We start from the raw sequence: 21,279 nt of genomic DNA, 5'->3' as shown, positions 1-21,279 counted from the left end.
TTATTTGAGCTGTTCTTGCCATAATACGGACTTGGTCTTTTACCAAATAGGGCTATCTTCTGTATACACTTCTACCTTGTCACAACACAACTAATTTACTCAAACACATTAAGAAGGGAAGAAAATCACAAATGATCTTTTAACAAGGTACACCTGTTAATTGAAATGCATTCCAGGTGACTACCTCATGAAGCTGGATGAGAGAATGCCAAGAGTGTGCAAAGGTGGCTACTTTTAAGAATCTCAAATATAAAATATATTTTGATTAGTTTAACACTTTTTGGGTTACTACATGATTCCATATGTGTTATTTCATAGTTTTGATGTCGTCACTATTATTCTACGATGTCGAAAATAGTCAAAAATATAGAAAAACCCTTGAATGAGTAGGTGTGTCCAAACTTTTGACTGGTACTGTGTATATATAGTTGGACATAAAAGACTGTAAAAACACCAGGAAATCATCTCCAAGTGATTTTAATTTTGGAAATCTGTTCCAAAGTATTCCCACGCACAATAGAGAGATACTGTATATGTGATCGTATACAAATGTAAGCAAGGTTTGAAATGATTATGTTTTAGTCAAATGTTATTTCTGTGCTTCTTGCGGTCAATTTGRAGTCTACAAATGATTTGTAATTTTGTTCCGGCTCCTGACCATAAAGACAATAATTGTCCCGCGGCTGAATCTAGTTGATGATCCCTGTCCTATGGGATAATAAAGATTATCTTGAACCGTGTAACTGTCATTCAGTCAGTAAGACACTCACCCTATCCTGGGGTCGTCTGGTTTCTTCATCTCCACCGTGTGAAGGGGGCCGTTCAAACTCACCACAGACAGGTGTACTACAGGGTTCTCCTCCCCAGCCTGCAGGGGAAGAGACAGGTTACGCCAGAAATCATATAATTCAGTGGGATATATGGTATCTATATGGATCCTTTTTGTCTGTGTGAAGTCAACTGTCAGATCCACACAACTCTGTAGAAGAGTTGATCCCTTTTCTGTTCCGACCTGGGTTTGAACCAGAGACGATCTGCACAACAACAATTGGTACTCATTCAATACCACTCACCCAAACACGTCAGGGCATTGTAGGGCAAAGAGGACAGAGAATATAGACTAGAGGCTGTCTCTGGGATTTACCTTGGGGTAATGGTACTCCAGCCCAATTGGATACGGGGCGCCAGTGAAAATAGGGACCTCCATCTTGGGCACCAGGGTGTCGTTGATGGTGGCGTAGGCCAGTCTGAGACCATCTGGAGACCACCAATGGGCTATGTGGGTCTGAAGGATCTCCTCTGAAACAACAAACCCCATAAACAATGAACTACTGTATCACACTGTATAAAAGATATGGTGATAAACAACGTCCATTCATCTTCAAGGCAGGCTTTAAGGCTATACGGTTACAAGATAGTTATAAGATTAATAATAAAGCTAATAGTCTGTTGTTTACTGATACGATGTACACTGAACAAAATGTAAATGCAACATGCAACCATTTCAAAGATTTTAGTTACAGTTCATATAAYGAAATCAGTCAATTGAAATGGATTCATTAGGCCATAATCTATGGATTTCACATGACTGGGAATACAAATTTTGCATCCGTTGGTCACAGATACCTGTGAAAAAGGTAGGGGTGTGGATCAGAAAACCGGTCAGTATCTGGTGTGACCACCATTCACKTCATGCAGCGCGACACATKTCCTAACATAGAGTTGATCAGGCTGTTGATTYTGGCCTGTGGAATGTCGTCCCACTCCTCTTCAATGGCTGTGCAAAGTTGCTGGATATTGGCGGGAACTGGAACACGCTGTCGTACACGTCAACCCAGAGCATCCCAAACGTGCTGAATGGGTGACATGTCTGTTGAGTATGCAGACCATGGAAGAACTTGGACATTTTCTGATTCCAGGAATTGTGTACAGATCCTTGCGACATGGGGCCGTGCATTGGGCCTCAGGTTCTCATCACTGTATCTCTGTGCATTCAGATTGCCATCGTTGGTCCCCCCCTAAAATGCAATTGTGTTTGTTGTCCGTAGCTTATGCCTGCCCATACCATAACCACACCACCACGGTGCACTCTGTTCACATCAGCAAACCACTTGCCCACACAACGCCATCTCCCGGTACAGTTGAAACCGGACTCATCGGTGAAGAGCACACTTCCCCAGCGTGACAGTGGCCATCAAAGGTGAGCATTTTCCCACTGAATTCGGTTACGACGTCAAACTGCAGTCAGGTCAAGACCCTGGTGAGGACAGTTTAGATAAATATGTTTTTGTGTGTATGGAACATTTCTGGGATCTTTTTATTTCACCTCATGAAACATGGGAACAACCTTACATGTTGCATTATAATTTTTGTTCAGTGTATACAGTTGAAGTCGGAAGTTTACATACACTTAGGTTGGAGTCATTAAACTCATCTTCAACCACTCCACAAATTCTTGTTATCAAACTATATTCTGCAAGTCGGTTAGGACATCTACTTTGTGCATGACACAAGTCATTTTTCCAACAATTGTTTACAGACGGATTATCTTGCAAGCTGAAGAACACCATTTCAACGTGAAGCACAGGGGTGGCAGCATCATGTTGTGGGGGTGCTTTGCAGCAGGAGGGACTGGTGCACTTCATAAAATAGATGACATCATGTGGAAGGAAATGTAGTGGAAATATTAAGCAACATCTCAAGACATCAGTCAGGAAGTTAAAGCTTGGTAACAAATGGGTCTTCCAAATGGACAATGACCCAAGCATACTTCCAAAGTTGTAGCAAAATGGCTTAAGGACAATAAAGTCAAGGTATTGGAGTCCATCACAAAGCCCTGACCTCAATCCTATAGAACATTTGTGGCAGAACTGAAAAAGCGTGTGCGAGCAAGGAGGCCTACAAACCTGACTCAGTTACACCAGCTCTGTCAGGAGAATGGTCAAAATTCACCCAACCTATTGTGGGAAGCTTGTGGAAGGCTACCCAAAACGTTTGACCCAAGTTAAACAATTTAAAGGCAATGTTACCAAATACTAATTGAGTGTATGTAAACTTCTGACCCACTGGAAATGTGATGAAAGAAATAAAAGCTGAAATAAATAATTCTCTCTACTATTATTCTGACATTTCAAATTCTTAAAATAAAGTGGTGATCCTAACTGACCTAAGACAGGGAATTTTTACTAGGATTAAATATCAGGAATTGTGAAAAACTGAGTTTAAATGTATTTGGCTAATGTGTATGTACATTTCCGTCTTCAACTGTATGTCATCATATCCCAAAGTCACTTCATWAGCTGTGTGTGCTGATAAAGGATATTTCCACCACACAACACAGTAAACAGATGCCGATGGAGCAGATGCCGATGGATGCCTGTCTCTGATTTATGGCACCCATTTACTGTACTGTCACTGGAGTAGAGGTCCATTACTCATAGCTATTGATGAAATATGTTGCAGGCTTACGGACAGAGATACAGAGGGAGGTAGAATATCAGATTATGTTCTGGGTCAATTTATTTCTTTATCATCCATCAGGTGTGGAGAGTGCATGTCAAAAGGTCATTTGAAAACAGAGGTAAAGAAAAGGACAAGATAAGTAATTAAATGAATGGAGTTATATGCTCAGTCAAATATAWTCCACAAAAGCCCACCAGGTGGAAGCATAGGCCTTCCAGGAAAGCTTCCTATCAACGGAATGGTACAAACAGCAGCCTTTCCCTGAGACAAACACAATATGACTCAACTTCAGTTGACAGAGGATGAGGATGTTCTATGAAGGACGATGAAGACCAGCATACAGAGATTGTGTGGGAGAGCGGTGTACGATGATTTGACAAACATGTTCACTCGTCGTTCCCCTCTCTAGGGATGAGATATGGATAATTAAATAACTGATTGAATGCTCTCAAGGACATTGTTCAACACAATATTCAGTACAGTATGACAGCATACATCCAACATAATCTATTGATGCATAGCAAAATACCATCTGTATGAGGAAGCAGGGTATAGGTGATCTGAAAGAGCTGTGCTCTCTGCTGACCCACTGATAATCAATGGGAGGAAATATTGCTGAKACTGGCCTGGCATTTCAGAGCTTGGGTGAAGGAGTTCTGAGTTCAGTGGGTCTGGTTACTTACTGTATTATATCAGTGGTGACAGCATGAGGACCATAACCCAGATCTCCACAGCCCTCAGGGAGAGACAGATGGTCTACTAGAAAAATGTCTATATGTTTTCTTCCACTTTGAAAATGTGGAGCACCAAAAAATACAATTTATTTAATTGAAATACAGCCTATATTGGGCCTATATGAATTCTAGCTACTTTTGAAGCACATTTTGTGCCCTAGAAACGAATAAGTAAACTGTAAAGACATTAGTTTATTATAAAAGCTAAAGTATTATATGAATACCTGTCATTGTGTGTGTAGGCACTGTATATACTGAATGTGAAAATACGGTATTATGCTTACTATGCACAGTAGCCTAATGCCCATCAAAGGAAGTGTTGCTCCTGCGCTGTCAGTTTTGTGTGACACTCTCTCTGCTCTGACACTCTCTCTCTGCTCTGACACTCTCTCTCTGCTCTGACACTCTCTCTCTCTCTGCTCTGACACTCTCTCTCTCTCTCTGCTCTGGCACTCTCTCTCTCTCTCTGCTCTGACACTCTCTCTCTGCTCTGACACTCTCTCTGCTCTGCATGACAATCACTCCTGTCCTGCATGGTTGGAAGATAAACCTGTCTCATTACTATACTACACCACACTCACACCAATCATTCTGCTCTGGTAAGACAGGGAGAGGGACACACTCACACACACACCAGTCTGATGATGTTGCTCTGAGATTTTATTTTACTTTATTTATTTAACCTTTATTTTAGCAGGGAGTCCCATTGAGGCCAATGCCTCTTTGTCAAGGTAGCCCTGCATGAACACAATTTATAAAATGTACAACATTCAAAGATAAATCAGGTTCTGCAGTTCAAGAGTCACTGCATAACACTAGTGGCATACAAATATTATGCAACGACACTACATGCATAAAAAAGTATGTGMACACCTGCTCGTCGAACATCTCATTCCAAAATCATGGGCATTAATATGGAGTTGGTCCCCCCTTTGCTGATATAACAGCTTCCACTCTTCTGGGAAGGCTTTCCACTAGATGTTGGAACATTGCTGCAGGGACTTGCCTCCATTCAGCAACAAGAACATTAGTGAGGTCAGGCAGTTCGACACTGCTGTTGGGCGATTAGGCCTGGCTCGCAGTCGGCATTCCATTTCATCCCAAAGGTGTTCGATGGGGTTGAGGTTGGCTCTGTGCAGGCCAGTCAAGTCTTCCACACCGATCGACAAACCATTTCTGTATGGACCTCGCTTTGTGCACGGTTGCATTGTCATGCTGAAACAGGAAAGGGCCTTCCCCAAACTGTTGCCACAAAGCTGGAAGCACAGAATCGTCTAGAATGTCATTGTATGCTGTAGTGTTAAGATGTCCCTTCACTGGAACTAAGGGGCCTAGCCCAAACCATGAACCAGACCATTATTCCTCCTGCACCAAACTTTACAGTTGGCCCTATGCATTGGGGCAGTCCGTCAGACTGCCAGATGGTGAAATGTGATTCATCACTGTTTCTGCTGCTCCAGAGTCCACTGGCGGCCAGCTTTAAACCACTCCAACCGACGCTTGGCATTGTGCATGGTGATCTTAGGCCATGGAAAGCCATTTCATGAAGCTCCCGACAAACAGTTATTGTGCTGACATTGTTTCCAGAGGCAGTTTGCAACACTCACTACTAGAGGTCGACCGATTAATCGGAATGGCCGATTTCAAGTTTTCATAACAATCAGAAATCGGTATTTTTTTTGATTTTTTAATATTTTAAATTACACCTTTATTTAATCTTTATTTAACTAGGCAAGTCAGTTAAGAACACATTCTTATTTTCAATGACGAACGAGGCAGAACGACAGATTTTTAACCTTGTCAGCTCGGGGGACCCAATCTTGCAACCTTACAGTTAACTAGTCCAARGCTCTAACACCTCATTACATTGCACTCCACGAGGAGCCGGCCTGTTACGCGAATGCAGTAAGCTAAGGTAAATTGCTAGCTAGCATTAAACTTATCTTATYAAAAACAATCAATCAATGACTGTCATTGCTCCAATGTGTACTTAACCATAAACATCAATGCCTTTCTTAAAATCAATACACAAGTATATATTTTTAAACCTGCATATTTAGCTAAAAGAAATCCAGGTTAAGAGGCAATATTAACCAGGTGAAATTGTGTCATTTCTCTTGCGTTCATTGCACGCAGAGTCAGGGTATATGCAACAGTTTGGGCCGCCTGGCTCTTTTGCGAACTAATTTGCCAGAATTTTACGTAATTATGACATAACATTGAAGGTTGTGCAATGTAACAGGAATATTTAGACTCATGGATGCCACCCGTTAGATAAAATACGGAACGGAATAAACGTTTTGTTTTCGAGGTGATAGTTTCCGGATTAGTCAAAGGTATATGGTTAAGAGAAATAGCCTACGCGTTACAATTCTGTAATAACTTGCGGCGGAACTTGAAAGGGGTTCCTTCGTTATTTTACCGTTCATGTCTTCCATAGAGAATGTCTTGATCTACTTCAAATAAGGTCTGTGTTCGTGCAGGCTTAAACCGCCTCGACGTTTTGATACCCGTGTAAATCTCACTAGGATAAGGTAACGTTTGTCAACAACAAAAACGTTTGTCAAAAACATTATCTTCGCTTATATTTAGCCAATATTGATCAGAGTTACCTTGTCCTATGGATATCTACACAGTTATAAAATTGGCAAGGTGTGTAAGCCTACACGAAACACAGACCTTATTTTAAGTTAATCTAAAAATATCCTATGGAATAAATGAAGGAACCGCAGATTTCAGATTTTGCTAGGTGTCAGATTTTGCTAGGTGTCATGGGAATTATGACTCGCACTTTGGTCGTCAATTCTTACATGCCCATTATAAATAGGACTTCCTGCATATAGAAATAACAGTTTTTGTTTTCAACATTCATCACAGGTAACTTACTCTATTTTTATTCAAACAGTTGAGAGTATTTGTCTCCTAAGCAGACTCTTCAGTATCATTGTCACTTCAGAGCTGTGTGTGTGTGTATTTCTGTATTATATTAAGTTAAAATAAGTGTTCATTGTTCATTCAGTATTGTTGCAAATTGTCATTATTTAACAAAAATGTGTGTTGTGTATGATATACAGTGGGGAGAAACAAGTATTTGATACACTGCGATTTTGAAGGTTTTCCTACTACAAAGCATGTAGAGGTCTGTAATTTTTTCACTAGGTACAATTCACCGTGAGAGACGGAATCTAAAACAAAAAATCCAGAAAATCCATTGTTATGATTTTTAAGTAATAATTTTCATTTATTGCACTGAACAAAGTATTTGATACATCAGAAAAGCAGAACTAAATATTTGCTACAGAAACTTTTGTTTGCAATTACAGAGATCATACGTTTCCTGTACGTTCTTGACCAGGTTTGCAACCACTGCCAGCAGGGATTTGGCCCACTCCTCATGCAGACCTTTCTCCAGATCTTCAGGTTTCGGGGCTGTCGCGGCGCAATACAGATTTTCAGCTCCCTCCAAAGATTTCTATTGGGTTCAGGTCTGGAGAATGGCTAGGCCACTCCAGGACCTTGAGATGCTTCTTAAGGAGCCACATCCTTAGTTGCCCTGGCTGTGTGTTTCGGGGTCGTTGTCATGCTGGAAGACCCAGCCACACCCATCTTCAATGCTCTTATTGAGGGAGAGGAGGTTTGTTGGCCAAGAATCGCGATACATGGCCCTATCCATCCTCCCCTCCAATACGGTGCAGTCGTCCTGTCCCCTTTGCAGAAAAGCATCCCCAAAAGAATGATGTTTCCACCTCCATGCTTCACGGTTGGGATGGTGTTCTTGGGGTTGTACTCATCTTCTTCTTCCTCCAAACACGGCGAGTGGAGTTTAGACCAAAAAGCTCTATTTTTGTCTCATCAGACCACAATGACCTTCTCCATTCCTCCTCTGGATCAATCCAGATGGTCATTGGCAAAACTTCAGACGGGCCTGGACCATGTGCTGGCTTGAGCAAGGAGACCTTGCTGTGCGCTGCAGGATTTAATCCATGATGGCGTAGTGTATTCTAAGGGTTTTCTTTGAGACTGTGGTCCCAGCTCCTCAGGTTATTGACCAGGTCCTGCCGTGTAGTTCTGGCTGATCCCTCACCTTCCTCATGATCATATGATGCCCCCCACGAGGGTGAGATCTTTAATGGAGCCCACAGACCCGAGGGTGATTGACCGTCATCTTGAACTTCTTCATTTTCTAAATAATTGCGCAACAGTTGTTCCTTCTCCACCAAGCTGCTTGCCTTTGTCCTGCAGCCCATCCCAGCCTTGTGGCAGGTCTACAATTTATCCCTGATTGTCCTTAACACAGCTATCTGGTCTTGGCCATTGTGGAGAGGTTGGAGTCTGTTTGATTGAGTGTGTGGAGAGGTGTCTTATTATACAAGGTAACGAGTTCAAACAGGTGCAGTTAATACAGGTAATGAGTGGAGAAGAGGAGGGCTTCTTAAAGAAAAACTAACAGGTTCTGTGAGAGCTGGAATTCTTACTGGTGTGGTAGGTGATCAAATACTTATGTCAATGCATAAATGCAAATGAATTACTTAAAATCATACAATGTGATTTTCTGGAATTTTGTTTTATATTCCGACTCTCACAGTGTAAAGTGTACCAATGATAAAAATTAACAGACTCTACATGCTTTGGAAGTAGGAAAACTGCTAATCGGCACGTGTATCAAAATACTTGTTCCTCCCACTGTAATATAAAACATTTTTTTTTTTTTTTTTATAAATCGGTATCTGCTTTTTTTGTCCTCCAATAATCGGTATCGGCGTTGAAAAATCATAATCGGTCGACGTCTAACTCACTATTGAGTTACAACCAAGGACTGACATACACCTTAGTCAAATACATTTAAACTTTTTTCAAATTCTAACATTAATCCAGTACAAATTCCTGTTTTAGGTCAGTTAGGATCACCACTTTATTTTAAGATGTGAAATGTCAGAATAATAGTAGAGAGAATGATTTATTTCAAGCTTTCATTTCTTTCATCACATTCCCAGTGGGTCAGAAGTTTACATACGCTCAAATTAGTATTTGGTAGCATTGCTTTAAAATTGTTTAACTTGGGTCAAACGTTTTGGGTAGCCTTCCACAAGCTTCCCACAAATAAATTGGGTGAATTTTGGCCCATTCTCCTGAAAAGCTGGTGTAACTGAGTCAGGTTTGTAGGCCTCCAGGTTTTGTAGGCCTCTTTGCTCGCACAAGCTTTTCAGTTCTGGCCCATAAAATGTCTATGGGATTGAGGTCAGGGCTTTGTGAAGACCACTCCAATACCTTGACTTTGTTGTCCTTAAGCATTTTCCACACATTTTGAAGTATGCTTGGGGTCATTGTCCATTTTGGAAACCAATTTGCAACCAAGCTTTAACTTCTTGACTGATGTCTTGAGATGTTGCTTCATATTTCCACAATTTTCCATCCTCATGATGCCATCTATTTTGAAGTGCACCAGTCCCTCCTGCAGCAAAGCACCCCACAACATGATGCTGCCAACCCCGTGTTTCACGGTTGGGATGGGTGTTCTTCGGCTTGCAAGCCTCCCCCTTTCTCCTCCAAACATAACGAAGGTCATTATGACCAACAGTTCTATTTTGTTTCATCAGACCAGAGGACATTTCTCCAAAAAGTACAATCTTTGTCCCCATGTGCAGTTGAAAACCATAGTCTGGCTTTTTTAATGGTGGTTTTGGAGCAGTGGCTTCTTCCTTGCGAGCGGCCCTTCAGGTTATGTCGATGTAGGACTCGTTTTACTGTGGATATAGAAACTTGTACCTGTTTCCTCCAGCATCTTCACAAGGTCCTTTGCTGTTGTTTCGGAATGGTTTTTTGCACTTTTCACACCAAAGTTCGTCCATCTTCCTGAGCGTTATTGACGGCTGCATTGTCTTATGGTGTTTATACTTGCGTACTATTGTTTGTACAGATGAACGTGGTGCTCTTCAGGCATTTGGAAAATTTCTCCCAAGGATGAACAATTTTATTTCTGAGGTCTTGGTTGATTTTCTTTTGATTTTCCAATGATGTCAAGCAAAGAGGTACTGAGTTTGAATGTGGGCCTTGAAATACATCCACAGGTACACTCTCCAATTGAACTCAATATTATGGTCAATTAGCCTATCAGAAGCTTCTAAAGCCATGACATAATTTTCTGTAATTTTCCAGGCTGTTTAAAGGCACAGTCAACTTAGTGTATGTATTCTGCCCTTGAGTTGCGTTCCCATGCAAAACTAGACAGATAGCTAACTAAGTCTTCAATAAAACTCCCAAGGCGTGACTTTTCTTGAATGAATATATTGAAAAKGTTTATGTTGTGAAACTGCAAAATACAGAAAATAATATACTTTAGTATTCAATTCACACCGACATACTGTAGCTGTACATTTGAAGTTGCATGAATACAAAGCATGTGCTAAGGTACCATGCATCTGGCATGATGCCAAACCATTTAGCTAATTGGCTAACTCCTTTAATTACTCTAATAATGTACAACCATCTCTGTAGAATAACAAAGCATATTACACTAGAAAAAGTAGCAAAACMACAGTATTGTATATTTTACAATTCGCACTTTGCACGAGCAAAGTAATACAGCTGARGGCATACATAAAAGGCATTGCAAATTGTGTGAGTAAATGCAACCAACCAACATTGACATGTAAGCAACTCTATCAATAACAAGATTATCATCACTAGCTAAATGCTTGAATCAAACTTACAAACAAATATTTTCCGTGGCTGAAGCGTGACAAGAAATAACTACACTGCGTGTAGCGTTGTTTTTAGCTGCTTCTATGCGTGTAGAACGAATTCTCTACTTCCTGTTTGCGTACAGTCTTAAGTACCAGAAAGCTCCACTAGGGGGCGAATAACACRATGGAACACAATGAAAATCTATTTTAACCATTGTAATAAAATAATCTGTTACCTTCTAACAGGATGGCAGCACAGTATGTKAACTTCTGACCCACTGGAATTGTGATACAGTGAATTATAAGTGAAATAATCTGTCTGTAAACAATTGTTGGAAAAATMACTTGTGTCATGCACAAAGTAGATGTCCTAACCGACTTGCCAAAACTATAGTTTGTTAACAAGACATTTATGGAGTGGTTGAAAAACGAGTTTTAATGACTCCAACCTAAATGTATGTAAACTTCCGCTTTCAACTGTATCCTCCAAACACCGGCTTCGAGGGCATTATCACTTTTATACAATGGGTAACCAACATATTAAAATAATGATTTACATATTTTCATTAAAACCGTTATTTTGATTAATTTATTCATACTATTTCATCCTTCCACAAGATATAGTCCCGYCACAAATCTAGGGTRGCTACCCAAGCCGACTGGTRYTTGGTTGTATTGGTTTGGTTGCCAGAGACGCGACCCAGTCGTTTAGTCTTTTTGTTCTGTATCTATGAACGCGACCCAGTCATTCGTTCTAAATGTTCCATTGCCATACTGGCTGGCAACGTTCTTATCCCTTGCTTGCTGTCTAGCCAACTACGGCTAACTTAGTCACATCAAAAAGTGCAGCCAGAATAACAGCAAAGTAGCAGCATTTGCATTTGTTTAAGTTGTTTATTAGTGACATTTATTTGGATTCATCCATAACAATGAGGTAATGATGCATGATTTTGCCTGGCATAGAACATTTGCTCACTCGTCAGGACAAAGAAACCCCTCCATCTGTTCTGTACAATGTTTCAAACAAGGATAAGGAACAATACAATCATAACAAAGATTAGAGACCATTTTGTTTCCATTTTAGTAATTTAGGAGACGCTCTAATCCAGTGCGATTTACAGGAGCAATTAGGGTTAAGTGCCTTGCTCAAGGGTGCATCGACACATTTTCACCTAGTCAGCTCAGGGATTCAAACCAGTGACCTTTTGGTTTCTGGCCCAAAGCTCTTAACTGCTAAGCTACCTGCCGTTTTTAAGATCAGTTTTTCCCTCTCCTCCAAGACAGCAGGCTATCTATGGGTTGTGTTTGTAAATGATTTCCTTTTAAAGACAAACATCTGGTTGCATTTCACTATCTTTGTCCCCAGAGCTCCCCTAGCTTGTCTCTGTGTTTAGGCAGTATTCATTAATTKATGTCTGCATRGCTGCAATCTGCAGCTGGTTGTCATCTACACTACTGTACCTCCATTTGTAATGTGGTATTAAATATTTCCTGCTCAATATTATATGTAAGCTTTCTATAGATCTATCTTCTGTATTCATTTTTTCATACATTTCTTTAACATTTTCCCCCATTTTGATTTGTTTTGTTGGCTGGCTGATGGTTTTAAAACTTTCGATGTAACCCCTTATATAACTTCATTACTGGATGGGATGTGTATTTTTTTATAGTGTTTTGACTGAGTTTCATAACAGCAGGCTTAGGTTTAAGGTGAAGGTAGTACCTCCTCTCTCTGCTAGTCGCTGCAGTTCAACCACAGGGCATTCTTGATCCCAAATCAGTTTTTGAGAGGATTATAAAATCATTATAACACACTTGTATACCCTAAGGTCACTCTATCACTATGTAGGCCCATAGAGTACCACATTATGAGTCATAATACCCATAAAACATAAAGGTCAAACAGGGAAATGGTTCCAATAATTTTTTCACCATTCACCGTGTAAATATCTCGAGGACAAGGTGACTTTTATCATTATATTCGCCTGTATTTACCCCCTAAAAATGAAARGCTAATTAGCTGCTAATGTGGCTATCATAAATAACTACAAATGCCATGATGATCTGGATGAGACTACAGAATCGAGGCAAAATAAGGATCTCTGGATTAACTATCTAATGTTAGCTAAATGTAAAATCTTCAAAAAAAGAAACGTCCCTTTTTCAGGACCRTGTCTTTCAAAGATGATTCATAAATAATCRAAATAACTTCAAAGATCTTCATTGTAAAGGGTTTTAACACTGTTTCCCATGCTTGTTCAATGAACCATAAACAATTAATGAACATGCACCTGTGGAACGGTCGTTAAGACACTAACAGCTTACAGACGGTAGGCAATTAAGGTCACAGTTATGAAAACTTAGGACACTAAAGAGGACTTTCTACTGACGCTGAAACACCAGTTACACCAGGAACGCACAATCCCTCCATCAGTGCTAGACTGTCCGCATAAGGCTGAGAGAGGCTGGACTGGGGGCTTGTAGCCCTTTTGTAAGACAGGTCCTCACCAGACATCACCGGCAACAAAAATCGCCTATGGCACAAACCCACCTCGCTGGACAAGACAGGACTGGCCAAAAAGTGCAGTCACTGACGAGTCGCGGTTTTGTCTCACTGATGGTGATGGTCGGATTCGCGTTTATCGTCAAAGGAATGAGCGTTACACAGAGGCCTGTACTGAGCGGATTGATTTGGAGGTGGAGGGACCGTCAGAGGTCTGGGTCACAGCATCATTGGACTGAGTTGTTGTTGTCATGGCAATCTCCGGCTGTGCATTACAGGGAAGACATCCTCCTCCCTCATGTAGTACCCTTCTGCAGGCTCATCCTGACATGACCCTGCAGCATGACAATGCCACGAGCCATACTGCTTGTTCTGCCATGGCCAGCGAAGAGCCCGGATCTCAATCTCATTGAGCACGTCTGGGACCTGTTGGATCGGAGGGTGAGGGCTAGGGCCATTCCCCCCAGAATGTCCGGCGAACTTGCAGGTGCCTTGGTGGACAGAGTGGGGTAAATCTACAGCAAGAACTGGCAAATCAGGTGCAGTCCATGAGGAGGAGATGCACTGCAGTACTTAATGCAGCTGGTGGCCACACCAGATACTGACTTTTGATTTTGAACCCCCCTTTGTTCAGGGGACACATTATTCAATTTCTGTTAGTCATATGTCTGTGGAACTTGATCAGTTTATGTCTCAGTTGTTGAATCTTGTTATGTTCATACAAATATTTACACATGTTAAGTTTGCTGAAAATAAACGCATTTGACAGTGAGAGGACATTTCTTTTTTTGCTGAGTTTAGTAATGAATACATAGGCTACATTTCTTTAAATGGACAATTGTATGAACTGTCTTGTGCAAYTTTTAAATTGACACAATACCTTTTATCAAAGATATCAGCTAGAGATGARGTGCAGGAGCTTGCAGGGATTTGTAGTTTTGCATGATGTCTCCTTTGATGCTAATTAGCATTTTCGAAAATCTGAGAGTAAATAGAGCTGAATATATTGATAAAAGTCACCTTGTCCGAGAGAGATTTACATCGTTATCAAAACGTCACGCCAGAGTATMCCTACATGACACGCAGCCCTTATTTTAAATGTTTCTAAAATGGGAAAAATTAATGGTGGAAAAACAATTGGAATCGTTTCCCTGTTTGACCGCTAGGTTTTATGGGTATTATGACACCTCCACTGTGTTGCTCTATTGTAGGTGTGTGACAGAGTGCAACTGGTAACTTTTCACTAGACTGGTATACAGTGTATCATGCAGAATTAGCCATTAACTGTCTAATTAATGGTAGCTCATCAGGGCCCCATAAAACATTTTGGCTCTAAAAGTTTATTAATTTCTATATTTTAAACCCATAGCCTCCTAATGATATAATTCATTGTGTAATAGGAATATTACATATCAGTTTTCTTTATAGGGCCAATAGACAGCAACGTACACTACATGGTATGTGGACACCGCTTCAAATTAGTACACCAAGTTATGATGTTAAAATGCCTATTTACTGTGTTCCATCTGACTGCGCAATCCACTGTCTCATCAGCCCTGCCAGGCAATTTATAAACTTGATTTCCACTATAAAAAGCATCTAGACATTATCTCACATGTCTTTTAGACTAACATTAAGTTTTCAATGGCGGAGATTTGTATAAACCTTGCTGTCTGTCTATGACATTTGCAACATTATTTCAATATTTAAATTCGATCTCCAGCTGTCCCATAGTAATGAATGAGTAGGGGTGAGACAAACAGGCAGGCAGCTTCTCAGCCAGTCGAATCATGAATCAGCATCATTTTTATGGATATATACAAAGAACTATCAATAGAAAACAGGTCAAATGAAACGYAGTGCAGCTAGTTTGCTGTCTTTCCAGCTTCAGTTTGACGTGATTGTGTTACAACAGTGTCCTTCCATGCCATGTGTTTCAATACCGCTGCAATACTGGGGTGTAACTAACAGGCGTTCTCTATCCAGCTAGTATTTGTAGTTCTGTATGCAGTAGTGATGCTGTATTTGTAGTTCTCCTACCCTCATACAGCCAGTCACTCAGGCCGTTGAAGATGACTCCCTCCTTCCCTGTGGACACCAGGCGAATGGTRCTGCTCTCCACCGTTGCTCTGTAGTAGATGTTGTTCTCAAAGATAAAGATCTGGYTAAAAAAGGGACATGACGCTGGAGTGAATACAGCATCGTACCATTACATTTCAGAGATTTTGCTTTTGCCTCTTGCCAGGCTTTCAAATGCATTCTTTTCAGCTTGACACGATGGCTGCCTTATAATTACTACAGTAGATAAAACATAATTACTACCTTATAATAATACAACTGTATAACCCTTAATGAATTACTAGATAAAGAAAAAAGACTGACACTCCTTCTGGGCAATTTTCATCACAGTGTGACATTCACTCAGTACTAAAAACATCCATCCATCCTTCAGCCTGGAGACATTTCCACTCACACAAATACACACATCAACCCAATCTGGACTGAGTGACAAACATGCCTTAAAGCATTGAATACAGCAGATATAAAAGGAAGCAGATGTCATTAGAGGTCATATTTCACTCCATCTCCAAATAGAGTAGTAAGCAAAACACCCCTCTGCTTCGAATGAAGGTACTGTAGCCGTCTGAATCACTGAAGGGGCACACACACATCCATGCACACACATCCACCTACAAACACACATCCATGCACACACATCCACCTACAAACACACATCCATGCACACACATCAACCTACAAACACACATCCATGCACACACATCCACCTACAAACACACATCCATGCACACACATCCACCTACAAACACACATCCATGCACACACATCCACCTACAAACACACATCCATGCCAACACACATCCACCTACAAACCAGAACCATGCACACACATACACACATTCTGGGTGATTGAGAACTGGTTCAGACAGGGGTGTCAGTGGGAAGGTTGGCATTACTGTGTTAAGCTGCTGATGCTGTGTTGGACTGCTGGTGTATGCCCACTGTGCCCATGGTACCATAGTGAGTAGTAGGGATTAAGAAGACTACTGTTGGGGGAGGGGGGGTTGGGTGCGTGGCACCACCACCAATCCACTGTCAATCCACTCGCCCCTCCTGTCCTTCAGCTTCACCCTGTGTCGGTGGGAGAGGGTTATATCTGAGCTGTGTACTTCAGACAAACTCTCAAACATTGATTTACTCTCTTCATTTTCTATACCCTTTGTACATGAGGCTCTAGTGTGTGTGTGTGTGTGTGTGTGTGTGTGTGTGTGTGTTGTGCTGTGGAATCAGGGGACAGAGAATCATCCTGCTGTGATCATTAAGCCATGGGCAATTACTCTACATGACAGAGGAATCAGCACCGCTGGATCCAAACACATTTTATATATGTAATGTCATATAATGGACAAATCTGGCAATTGTGACAGGTTTTAATATGCAAAATCATTACGTCCAGAAATGGGAGAAGAATAACTATCTGGTATTATCAGGTGAGAGTAAACACATCGGCTCAGACAGTTCACCCATACAGCTCTGGCTCTTCATTAACCAAACACGCAGATAAACATCAAAACAAAAATAAACCAATCAGGTTCTATATTACCATATGCAAATGTAGCCGCTTTCTCACTTGGCAGACGATGAAATCTCATATTGTAGTAGCTTCAAATATGAATATTTTCTCCCTCTAAATGTGTCTGTAGCCTAATGTAGACAAATTATATGATAAGAGTAATTAAAAAACCTGCAGATTTGCAATAAAAGGTAAGTCAGTGGAGAAACACAAGGGAATACAGCCCATTACTGTTGTTCTGTAATTACTCCTGTCTAAAGTGCTGTGTGTTATGAGGTGAATGAGGAAGTGTGTATTAGGGAAAACAACAAAGATATTGTAGCTGTGAGAGACACTGCTCTTTTTAGAAGACCTCTCTCCTTTCACATAAAAACAACAATGTTGTTGTTTTAACCATAGTAACAGCGTTTTGATATTCTCTCCAACGTGGTGCTGTGGTGAAAAGGAAAGCATAGAGGCGCTTATCACGGTGTCTGTCAACTCTCTCCCTTTGGCAGACCTTCAAAATGCTGGAACAACATTTGTTTCAAGTTCAAGGCTGAGGCATATCAGTAATTGAGGTGTGTGTGTGTGCGCGCGTTTGTGTGCACGTGTGTTTTTTTCCCCAGTGAGACAGTGAGAGTGTAGACATGTGTGTGGGGTCTCTTACCAGCTGTTGGCTCTTAGGTCCCCATCCAGCATACTGCAGCGGGGCGTTCCGTACCTCAGGAGGATTCAGACTCCATGTCTCCCTGTGGAGATAAAACACAGACTCTGTCATGGTGTCTGTGTGTGTATGTGTTTCAGGGTGTGTGCTTCAGACTGTGCACAAAAATACATGGAATCTTCCAGTGAGCTATCTAGGTTGCTTCTGWAATGGTAAAATCAATCATCCAAAGCTAAATTTAGCACTAGAAAAGTTTCCTTAACTTTAATACTAAGTACAAATATGGAACAAAAAGCAGGCCAGACAGTGTGACAATACAACCCAGCAAACCAGGAATATTCCCAGAACAATTAAGTTCAAGTTAGGCTTTTTTATCTAATATTAGGATGATAACATCCCAAAAACATTCGGAGAACATTTTTGATCAAATATATTTATTTAACAAAAATGTTTCAGATGAAATATCATTGGAAGGCTCTAACATTCACTAAGATGTTATGCACAGCATCTGTAACACCCACCACAGAAACTTTCCCCAAAAGTTAGTTTGAAAAAATTGACTGATGTTCTATAAAGGTTCCCAGAATGTTTCATTACAGTGTGGAAACAGTCTGGTGGGAACATCACAAAATATATGTTCCCAAAACATTAAAACTGTCCAGTTGTGCGGATGATTCTACAATGTTTCTTTTAGGGTGCAAAAAACATTCACCTGATGTTGCAAGAACGTTCCCAGAACACACTTTGTCTGTTCTTTACAAGGTTCCCAGAATGTTTKATTGGGTTGTGTTAACATTGTGAGGACATGACAAAATATACAGTTGAAGTCGGAAGTTTACATACACCTTAGCCAAATACATTTAAACTCAGTTTTTCACAATTCCTGACATTTAGTCCTAGTAAGAATTCCCTGTCTTAGGGCGGAATCAGGGGACAGAGAATCATCCTGCTGTGATCATTAAGCCATGGGCAATTACTCTACATGACAGAGGAATCAGCACCGCTGGATCCAAACACATTTTATATATGTAATGTCATATAATGGACAAATCTGGCAATTGGACAGGTTTTAATATGCAAAATCATTACGTCCAGAAATGGGAGAAGAATAACTATCTGGTATTATCAGGTGAGAGTAAACACATCGGCTCAGACAGTTCACCCATACAGCTCTGGCTCTTCATTAACCAAACACGCAGATAAACATCAAAACAAAAATAAACCAATCAGGTCTATATTACCATATGCAAATGTAGCCGCTTTCTCACTGCAGACGATGAAATCTCATATTGTAGTAGCTTCAAATTTAATATTTTTCTCCTCTAAATGTGTCTGTAGCCTAATGTAGACAAATTAATGATAAGAGTAATTAAAAAACCTACAGATTTGCAATAAAAGGTAAGTCAGTGAGAAACACAAGGGAATACAGCCCATACTGGTGTCTGTATATACTCCTGTCTAAAGTGCTGTGTGTATGAGGTGAATGAGGATATTATTAGGAAAACAACAAAGATATTGTAGCTGTGAGAGACACTGCTCTTTTTAGAAGACCTCTCTCCTTTCACATAAAAACAACAATGTTGTTGTTTTAACCATAGTAACAGCGTTTTGACATTCCTCTCCAACGTGGTGCTGTGGTGAAAAGGAAAGCATAGAGGCGCTTATCTCCTGTCAACTCTCTCCCTTTGGCAGACCTTCAAAATGCTGAACAACATTTGTTTCAAGTTCAAGGCTGAGGCATATCAGTAATTGAGGTGTGTGTTGTGCGCGCGTTTGTGTGCACGTGTGTTTTTTTCCCCAGTGAGACAGTGAGAGTGTAGACATGTGTGTGGGGTCTCTTACCAGCTGTTGGCTCTTAGGTCCCCATCCAGCATACTGCAGCGGGGCGTTCCGTACCTCAGGAGGATTCAGACTCCATGTCTCCCTGTGGAGATAAAACACAGACTCTGGCATGGTGTCTGTGTGTGTATGTGTTTCAGGGTGTGTGCATTCAACTGTTCACAAAATACATGGAATCTTCCGTGAGCTATCTAGGTTGCTTCTTAATGTGTAAAATCAATCATCCAAAGCTAAATTTAGCACTAGAAAAGTTTCCTTAACTTAATACTAAGTACAAATATGAACAAAAAGCAGGCCAACAGTGTGACAATACAACCCAGCAAACCAGGAATATTCCCAGAACAATAAGTTCAAGTTAGGCTTTTTTATCTAATATTAGGATGATAACATCCCAAAAACATTCGGAGAACATTTTTGATCAAATATATTTATTTAACAAAAATGTTTCAGATGAAATATCATTGGAAGGCTCTAACATTCACTAAAGTTATGCACAAGCATCTGTAACACCACCACAGAAACTTTCCCCAAAAGTTAGTTTGAAAAAATTGTACACTATAAAGGTTCCCAGAATGTTTCATTACAGTGTGGAAACAGTCTGGTGGAACATCACAAAATATATGTTCCCAAAACATATAAACTGTCCAGTTGTCGGGATGATTCTACAATGTTTCTTTTAGGTGCCAAAAACATTCACCTGATGTTGCAAGAACGTTCCCAGAACACACTTTGTCTTTTCTTTACAAGGTTCCCAGAATGTTTAATTGGGTTGTGTTAACATTGTGAGGACATGACAAAATATACAGTTGAAGTCGGAAGTTTACATACACCTTAGCCAAATACATTTAAACTCAGTTTTTCACAATTCCTGACATTTAGTCCTAGTAAGAATTCCCTGTCTTAGGTAGTTAGGATCACCACTTTATTTTAAGAATGTGAAATTTCAGAATAATAGTAGAGAGAATTATTTATTTCAGCTTTCATTTCTTTCATCACATTCCCAGTGGGTCAGAAGTTTACATACACTCAATTAGTATTTGGTAGCATTGCCTTTAAATTGTTTAACTTGGGTCAAACGTTTCCTACCTTCAACAAGCTTCACAATAAAGTTGGGTGAATTATGGCCCATTCCTCCTGACAGAGCTGGTGTAACTGAGTCAGGTTTGTAGGCCTCCTTGCTCGTACAGGCTTTTCAGTTCTGCCCACAACATTTCTATAGGATTGTAGGTCAAGCCTTTGTGATGGCCACTCAAAATCTTGACTTTGTTGTCCTTATGCTATTTTGCCACAACTATATGTATGCTTGGGGTCATTGTCCATTTGGAAGACCCATTTGTGACCAAGCTTTAACTTCCTGACTGATGTCTTGAGATGTTGCTCAATATATCCACATAATTTTCCCACCTCATGATGCCATCTATTTTGTGAAGTGCACCAGTCCCCCCTGCAGCAAAGCACCCTCACAACATGATGCTGCCACCCCCGTGCTTCTTCGGCTTGCAAGCCTCCCCCTTTTTCCTCCAAACATAACAATGGTCATTATGACCAAACAGTTCTATTTTTGTTTCATCAACCAGAGGGCATTTTTCCAACAAGTACTATCTTTGTCCCCATATGCAGCAGCAAACCGTAGTCTGGCTTTTTTATGGTGGTTTTGGAGCAGTGGCTTCTTCCTTGCTGAGCGGCCTTTCAGATTATATCGATATAGGACTCGTTTTTACTGTGGATATAGATACTTTTGTACCCGTTTCCTCCAGCATCTTCACAAAGTCCTTTGCTGTTGTTCTGGAATTGATTTGCACTTTTCGCACCAAAGTACA

At 40.6% G+C, this 21,279-nt stretch overlaps 1 pseudogene; it reads right to left on the bottom strand.

The window, feature by feature from the left end:
• The window catches only part of LOC112080372 (A-type potassium channel modulatory protein DPP6-like), a 142,952-nt pseudogene that overhangs the window by 20,691 nt on the left and 100,982 nt on the right, over positions 1 to 21,279 (bottom strand).

This window comes from Salvelinus sp. IW2-2015, unplaced genomic scaffold (assembly GCF_002910315.2).
Source record: "Salvelinus sp. IW2-2015 unplaced genomic scaffold, ASM291031v2 Un_scaffold16294, whole genome shotgun sequence".
NCBI lineage: Eukaryota > Metazoa > Chordata > Actinopteri > Salmoniformes > Salmonidae > Salvelinus > Salvelinus sp. IW2-2015.
This window is presented reverse-complemented; position numbering and strand designations above follow the sequence as displayed.